The sequence below is a fragment of the Vombatus ursinus genome, unplaced genomic scaffold (genome assembly GCF_900497805.2).
Source record: "Vombatus ursinus unplaced genomic scaffold, bare-nosed wombat genome assembly UNPS02014841.1, whole genome shotgun sequence".
Lineage (NCBI taxonomy): Eukaryota > Metazoa > Chordata > Mammalia > Diprotodontia > Vombatidae > Vombatus > Vombatus ursinus.
The window spans coordinates 19125221-19132978 of record NW_020954619.1 but is presented as its reverse complement, the minus strand read 5'-3'; the positions used below and the strand labels follow the sequence as shown (position 1 = coordinate 19132978).

General features: G+C 35.4%; 1 non-coding gene across 1 annotated transcript; it reads right to left on the bottom strand.

Moving 5' to 3' along the window:
- Positions 1-622: 622 nt before the first annotated feature.
- On the bottom strand, positions 623-728 carry LOC114026748. The gene has a single exon (XR_003567157.1). It is a non-coding gene; the product is annotated as a U6 spliceosomal RNA (small nuclear RNA).
- Positions 729-7758: the final 7030 nt, after the last annotated feature.

Below are 7758 nucleotides of genomic sequence, written 5' to 3'. Positions count from 1 at the left end.
AGTTTTAGCTTTTAATAGGAAGTACAGATTTAGAGCAATCAACTAGTCTTACTGTATCAGAATACTAGTCTTAATGTATTCTTTGGTTAAAGTGAAATGCACATCAAAATGGATCTAGATGGTAACAAAAGGAAAATTTTCCAAATGGTAATGAGACACATAGTGTGCCAACTCCAAAGTAACTATAGAAAGATGAACATTTTCTCTGAAAAATTAGGAAGAGAATTGACAAATAACCTCAGAGCTTGATTTTCAAAAAGTGAAACCTCCACAGAAATATTTATGAAACAAATAGACCTCATTTCACAGAACAGCAAAACAACTACCAAGAGATTGATACCATCAGTTTGTCAACTGTAACCTAAAGTGACTTGTTTCTGGGGGAGGATAATTAACAACTCTAACTACAAAGACAATAACAATAACAACAACAACAATAATAATAACAACAATAATAATGTCATACTTTAAGGTTTTCAGGGCATTTTAAATATCTTATTTGATCCTCACAATAACCCTGTGAGATAGATGTTATTATTAAAAATAATCAATTCCATGTCAATAAAAATTATTAAATGACTGAGTCATGAAGTTTTATGCAAATAGAGTGAAATAGTATATATGTAATATGGAATGTTTCATGAATTTGCATGTCATCCTTGCATAGGGACCATTCTAATCTTCTCAGTATCATTCCAATTTAGTATATGTGCTGCCAAAATGAGCAGGCTTTTCTTAAAGAATCAAAATACTGAAAATAATTTTGCAGCTAGGTGGCAAAATACATAAAGTATTAGATGTCAGGAAGACCTGAGTTCAAATCCATCCTCAGATATTTACTAGTTATATGATTCTGAATAAGCCATTTAATCACCCATTTGCCTCAGTTTCCTCATTTGTAAAATGAAGATAATAATAGATGGTAATAGATTCAACCTCCTAGGGCTGATAATAAGTTAAAATGAGATGATATTTATAAAGCACTTTGCAAATCTTAAAACACTACATAAATGCTAGCTATGAGGAAGAGGAGGAGTAGGAAGCAATGAAGTGGGGGAAACTGTATATCATAGCATTGCAGGTAGCAAAATTTAGCATCTACCAGATGCCTAGAAAAAAAAATCAGATGACTAGCATTATATACCAGAAGTTTCCTATCCTTAAAAACTAACATAAAAAAAAACTCCAAAATGCAAGTACAAATCTGTAAACATTCTGGAGAATTCATTTAATAAACTTTATTGAAATATGGGATGCTTCAGCATCTTTACAGACAAAACTACGGGTTATAACTGCTTAGATATAACATTACTTCAAACAAATTTGAGAACAATCTTTTTAATAGGTCTTAATACAAAATGCTCATAACATCCACACTACATGGAATGAAATATTTTTAAATTTCATAGACTAAGGAAGAAATTAAAACAATTTAAGAAGAAATTGAGTTGCATGGGATCCTTTTTGTTCTACCTACTACTAAAGCTAAGATCTTGGCAACTAGTCTCATCTCTTCCTGGTAAACAGAGGGAGAAGAAATGGAAGCAGTGTCAGATTTTGTATTCCTGGGCTCAAAGATCACCGCATATGGCAACTGCAGCAATGAAATGAAAAGACTCTTGCTCCTTGGAAGGAAAGTTATGGCAAATCTGGACAGTATACTAAAAAACAGAAACATTACCTCGCTGATAAAGGTCTCTATAGTCAAAACTATGTTTTCCGCTAGTAATATATGGCTGTGAGAGTTGGACTATAAGGAAAGCTGAGTGCTACATAATCTGTGCTTTCAAATTGTGGTGCTGGAGAAAACTGTTGAGAATTCATTGGACATCAGGGATACCAAATCAGTTTGTACTTAATGAAATTAATTCAGACTACTCATTGGAAGGACAAATACTGAAGCTGAAGCTTAAATACTTTGGCCACATAATGAAAAGATAAAACTCATTTGAAAAGATCCTGATGTTGGGAAAGATTGAAGGCAAAAGGATAAGTGGACAGCAGAGGATGAGATGGATAGGTAGTGTCATGGTAACAACAAATATGAGTTTGGATAGACTTTGGGAGATAAGGGAGAATAGAAGGGCCTGGTGTGTTATGGTTCATAGGGTCACAAAGAGTCAGACACAACTGAACAAGTGAACAATAGTTACTACTACTACTACTACTACTAATACTACTTCTACTACTACCGCTACTACTGGAGCTATCCCAAAGACGCTTTTAAAAAATTTAGAAAGGATGGGCTTACATCCCAATACTTTTATTCAATTATAAAAACCAGCCATTTTATTCACCAACATATTCCAGAAAACATTAAACACAGAAGAATTATACCAGGATAGCAACTCTTCTTGAGACTATTTCTACCTGAACCACATTGAAAAGGATAAGAAGAATGAGATTATAATGACAATACTAAGTAACATTTTGTAGTTTGTTTTTTTTAAGGCTTATAAAGGAAATGCCCTTTTGTAGATTATAAGCTTCTTGAGGGCAAGCATTATTTTGATATTGTTTTTGCATCCTTAGTACTTCACAGAATGGTTTTCACATGATTATTCAGAGTTTATTGAATCAAAATAATTTACCCTCACCTAATCTGTTAGCCGATAATAGCCTAAAGTGAAATTCTTCATAAGTGTGCCTTTATTTTAATAAACAACTCTTAAAGATCAAAATGCCTTTGAAAACTGAAGGAGAAAATACTAAGTGGTAGACTCTGTGGCACCATGAGAAAGCAGAGACATGTTAAGCTAAGGGCCTGGTTTATATGTCATCATGCCACATGGGCGGCATCAAGCCCATTCCTAAATCTATGTAGTCAACAGAATAGTCTCACACAGCCATCACCAATGAGATCAACCAGTTAACAAATATTTACTGAGTTTATCAGAGCTGGGACAAAATATTTGTACAACTTAAGAAAAGATTGTTTGTGCCACCATTATCCTTGCATTTAAGATATGTTGTTCAGTAATTTTCAGTCGTGTGGGACTTTTTGTGACCCCATTTGAGGTTTTCTTGGCATATATACTGGAGTGGTTTGACATTTCCTTCTCCAGCTCATATTACGGATGAGGAACTGAGGCAAACATGGTTGTGACTTTCCCAGGATCACACAGCCAGTAAGTGTCTGAGGCCAAATTTGAACCCAGATCTTCCTGATTCCAGGCTGGGTACTCTTTCTATTGTCATATAGCTGCCCACATTTAAGGATGACACACCTTACATGCGAGCATTCAATAAAGGCTTTGAACCTTCAATTATCACTTGGGACTTGATTTAACATATACTACCTTGACAGGAATATTATAAAATATTTTTAATATAATATTTAAATTTATTCCTTGTTAAACCCACATGCCCACTCCTATACATTGCACCCAAGCTGGTTACCTACCTTGTCTATTCCTAGCTCTGTTTCTGGCATATATTTTCTATTACAATTTTGGACCAGGGGGAGTGATGGCAACATCACTTCTACATGGCAACACCCTGAATAATGAGGTTTGATGGTTCATAGCTGTCTATTTCCATGGGAAAGCATGATCTGAGTAGGCACAGAATGGTTTAATCACTGAGTTTATAGACCCCAGCCTATAGCCTGATGTTTTGTTTAATTGTCTAAAGCTCTAGGAATCAGAAACGAAAGGATACTTGTGTTTAAAATGAAGGGACTGTTGTAGACTTACAGGGGCAGAAATCAGAGTGAACATTTTGACCTTACTTTATCTACCCCACATTTGACCTAAGAGAAATGAAAGTTCCCTTGGTTCTGTTTAGCCTTCCATAGGCCTGAGGTCCAGCACACACAGTCCCAGCCTATAAAAAGGACTTTAGTCATCTGTCTTGTCTGGCTCATTCTAACTCATCTCTGTCTCACAACACCACAAAACCTCACAACCTCAGGAGCCCCTGGGCAGTTGAGCTAAATGAAACTTCTGGGTTTCAGTTTGATGTTGAGCCCTGCCACATGTATTCAGGAGAAAATGAACCTCCACGGCTATAAACTGCAAACAGATCAAAACCACTAAGACTGTTTGATGAGACCCATGTGAAGGAAAACCGCTGAGTTGTGCCTGTCTCTTGTTAAGCACACAGGGCTTGTTCTGTTGAATGCTGGTTATTATATATTCCCACCCCACCTTGTTCATCCCTTTCAGGTACCAGTTTGTCAGCAATACTAATTATTCATGGTTGCCAACAGAAATGCAGATTCCTGAAAATTAAGCTTGCAGGTACTCTGTGGAAGCCATGTCCACTACACAATCACAATCAGCAGAGTTTCCTATAGATTCAGAAAGCCTGAGGTCACAAGAGTAGAGAAAAGTAAGGACAATAGAATTATGTTCTCATCAGCTGTTGCCCCTGTTGGAGGCAAATGATGCTGGTAAGAATTTCATATTTACATGCCCTCAACATTTGCCGTCTGAGCAGCTGTCTTTCTCAATTTGCTGGGAAAGATTGCTACAGAGGTGTGACCTATGTTGGGTCTGCCTATATGATATTTGTTCTGGACTTTGTATTTCAGTGAATTCTATCCCAATGAATGGTGTTCCTCAACTGGTCCTTTGTATGAGTTGGTATCTGCTATTATTTCCTGTGAAATTGTTCTATTCTCTACTCTCATGACCTCAGGCTTTCTGAGTCCATAGGCTTATGGGAAACTCTGCTGATTGTGATTGTGTAGTGGACATGGCTTTCACAGAGCACCTGCATGTTATAGTCCTTGTGATCCTGGGAATTCACTGACCTTTGGGAAGAGATCTGTTCCTTTTCCTCTTTCTCCAGTCAATATCTATTTGTGGTGGGCAAGAAGTAAACAGGAAAGGACTCTGAGATAATCAGATTGCTAGGTATAACAACCACTTTTGAAAATCAGCCCCAGACTAGTCTCAAATTTCTGTGTAAGAGTCTAACTCTGAGGTTTGCTTTTGATCTACTATTAAAGGAAACTATCCAAGAAGAAAATAAAGCAATCCTTATACAAAACCCCTATACAAAACCCCTATAGTATATATTTATTTATTTTGATAGCAATGATATTTTCAAACATTAATTTATTAGCATAAAAAGCTGGAATATTTTCATTCTTTCTAGAATAATCTTGTTGGTTATCAGAAAGGTGACAGATTGAATTTCTCTGTGTTTGTTCTCAAATGATCTCAGGTATAAGTGGAGAGAAGTCAAATTCAGTGACCAAGAAAGGAGCTCCATGAATCTTTTTTAGTCATCAATATTTTCGGGTCCTCAGTTGCCCCATATATTCAATGGCAAAAAATAGGAGCTAAACCACTTTTTCTTCTTGGATTATAGAGGAAAGAGATCAATTATTATTTTATAAACATCTTATGTAGTACATTACATAATGGAGCATTGGTTTATCAAAAATATTTCATTAGATGATCTATAAAATAAAATTCATAAAAATCATAAATTCATAAAAATCACCACAAAATCAAATTAATAAATAAAATAGCATTGATGACATGACATTATGACAATGAAATAGTACTGTTGTTTATATTGCATATGAACTATATGAATATATTAAATCTAGCAAATGATAGAATAAAAACATACTTTCAGTTAGTATTTATAAAGTTGACATGTATTGCTATTTCAAAGGTAACTTTCCTGAAGAACAGCCCTTTATTGAGTTCAGAGAACTAAGTAAAAAAGTCTCAATTCTTGCTCCAGAATATAATTTTCAAAAAGTATATCACAGAGATGAGATGATACTTTGGAGACCGTTGACTGTGATTAATGCCTGAAGTAGAATCCTTTCTACGATGGTCTTCATAAGAGGTCATCCAATCAATTTTAAAGAGATCTAGAGAGATGGAATCCATTACTGCCCCAGTCAACCCCAAGGCAGCCCATTCTCCTTTGATATATTATTCTAATGCTTAAGATTTTTCTTTGCATCAAACCTAAATTACCTCTTTGCAATGTCCAATCATTACTTCCAGTTCTGAAATCTGAGGCCAAAAAAAAATAGATTAGAGTCCTTCACATACTTGAAGGTAACTATCAAGTCATCCATAAGTCTTCTCTTTTCCTGTACAAAAATCCCCAGCTTACCCAACAGACCCTTGTTTAGCATGATCTCAAAACACTTCAATCTCCCAGTTGCTCTCCTCTGAATGATCTCTAGATAATATTGTTGTCCTCCTCAAAATATGGTATCCAGGACTGAGCAAAATACTCTAGATGTAGTTTGACCAAAGAGTAAAGTGGTACTATAATGAAACCCAAGATTATATTAGATTTTATGGGTGCCATATCATACTTTTGATTTATTTTGAGATTGGAGATCACTAAAACATTCAGATTTTTTTTTTCTGATGAACTACTGTTCAATGCAAACTCTTCATGCCAAACCTCCATGCAGATAGAGATCTAATTTATTTGAGGCATAAGGATTTTATTGACTACAAAAAATTTACGACATAATAGAATTTGGTTGGGGAATTCAAGAAGTATAAACTACTTCGACCAATGCAAATCAACAATTCATCTTTAAGTTAGGATCTTATATCATAGTTGGAGGACCTGAGAGGTTAAATGATTTGCTTATGTTCTCATCCTAGATCTTATTGTCTTAAGTCTCCATGATGTCCAACTGCAACACTGTTTCTCAATACAAGATAATAGTAATGATCTGAGAAGAAATAATAGTTCTGCAGAAGTCATTTGATCCCTATTCCAGTATTCCAGATAGAATTTTTCCTAAACTATCTCAGATAAAACTATGTTGCTCATAGCATTCTAGAGGGCATTGTAAATCTTAGTTATGTTTCTACACATATACATACACACACACATAAATGTATTCTATGTTAAAAACTTTGCAATGAGGATATCATCCTATCATGATCTTTTTTATTTTTTATCACTAAACTTGATTGTTCACTTTTGTTTTTATATTTTCATGTAATTTTATGTGAATTAATGGAATATGTGTGGACATTTTACAAAGGAGCACCATAATTTTTTATCTCTGTTCAGGTATTTCTCAAGTTTCATGCTTTGATCATGGTGCTGAATGCAGAAGGGACACTACTTGGTGGTGGGGGAGACAGACTAACAGTCACTGACAGGTAGAAAATGCTCATCTCATGCTTTGATCATGGTGCTGAATGCAGAAGGGACACTACTTGGTGGTGGGGGAGACAGACTAACAGTCACTGACAGGTAGAAAATGCTCATCTTGAGAAATGATGGGATGATTGTTTATCAAACTCCTTTTTATTTGGTGAAAAGTCTTCCCATTCAGAATATTTCAAAGGAGGTAGGGAGAAGTATTAGGAAGAAGTATTAGGAACTTTGTTTTGATTAATGAATTTTCTGTGTCCCTGTGGAGAGAAAACATTTAATTAATCTGTGATACTTTACTTATTAGAGGAAAAGAAAGGTTATGAATACCAATCTATGTCACAGAAATACTGGCAAACTCAATTAACTCATAATATTTATGAAGAAAGTTAGAATGGTATATTAGGAAAAGCTCTAGGAGTCAAAAGAAAGGATTCAGGTCCCAATGCTTCTATTTATTAAGTGATGACCTTGGGTAAATCACTTGCTCCTCCATAGGCCTCTGTTTCCTCCTCTGGAAAATGTTGGAGCTCTTCTAAGGTGACATCTAAGATCAGTTCTGGTAATAATGTAGGCAGCTAGGTGGCTAAGTGCATAGAGCACTGGGCCTTGAGGAAGGGAGACCTGAGTTAAAATCCCATGTCAGACACTTATGAC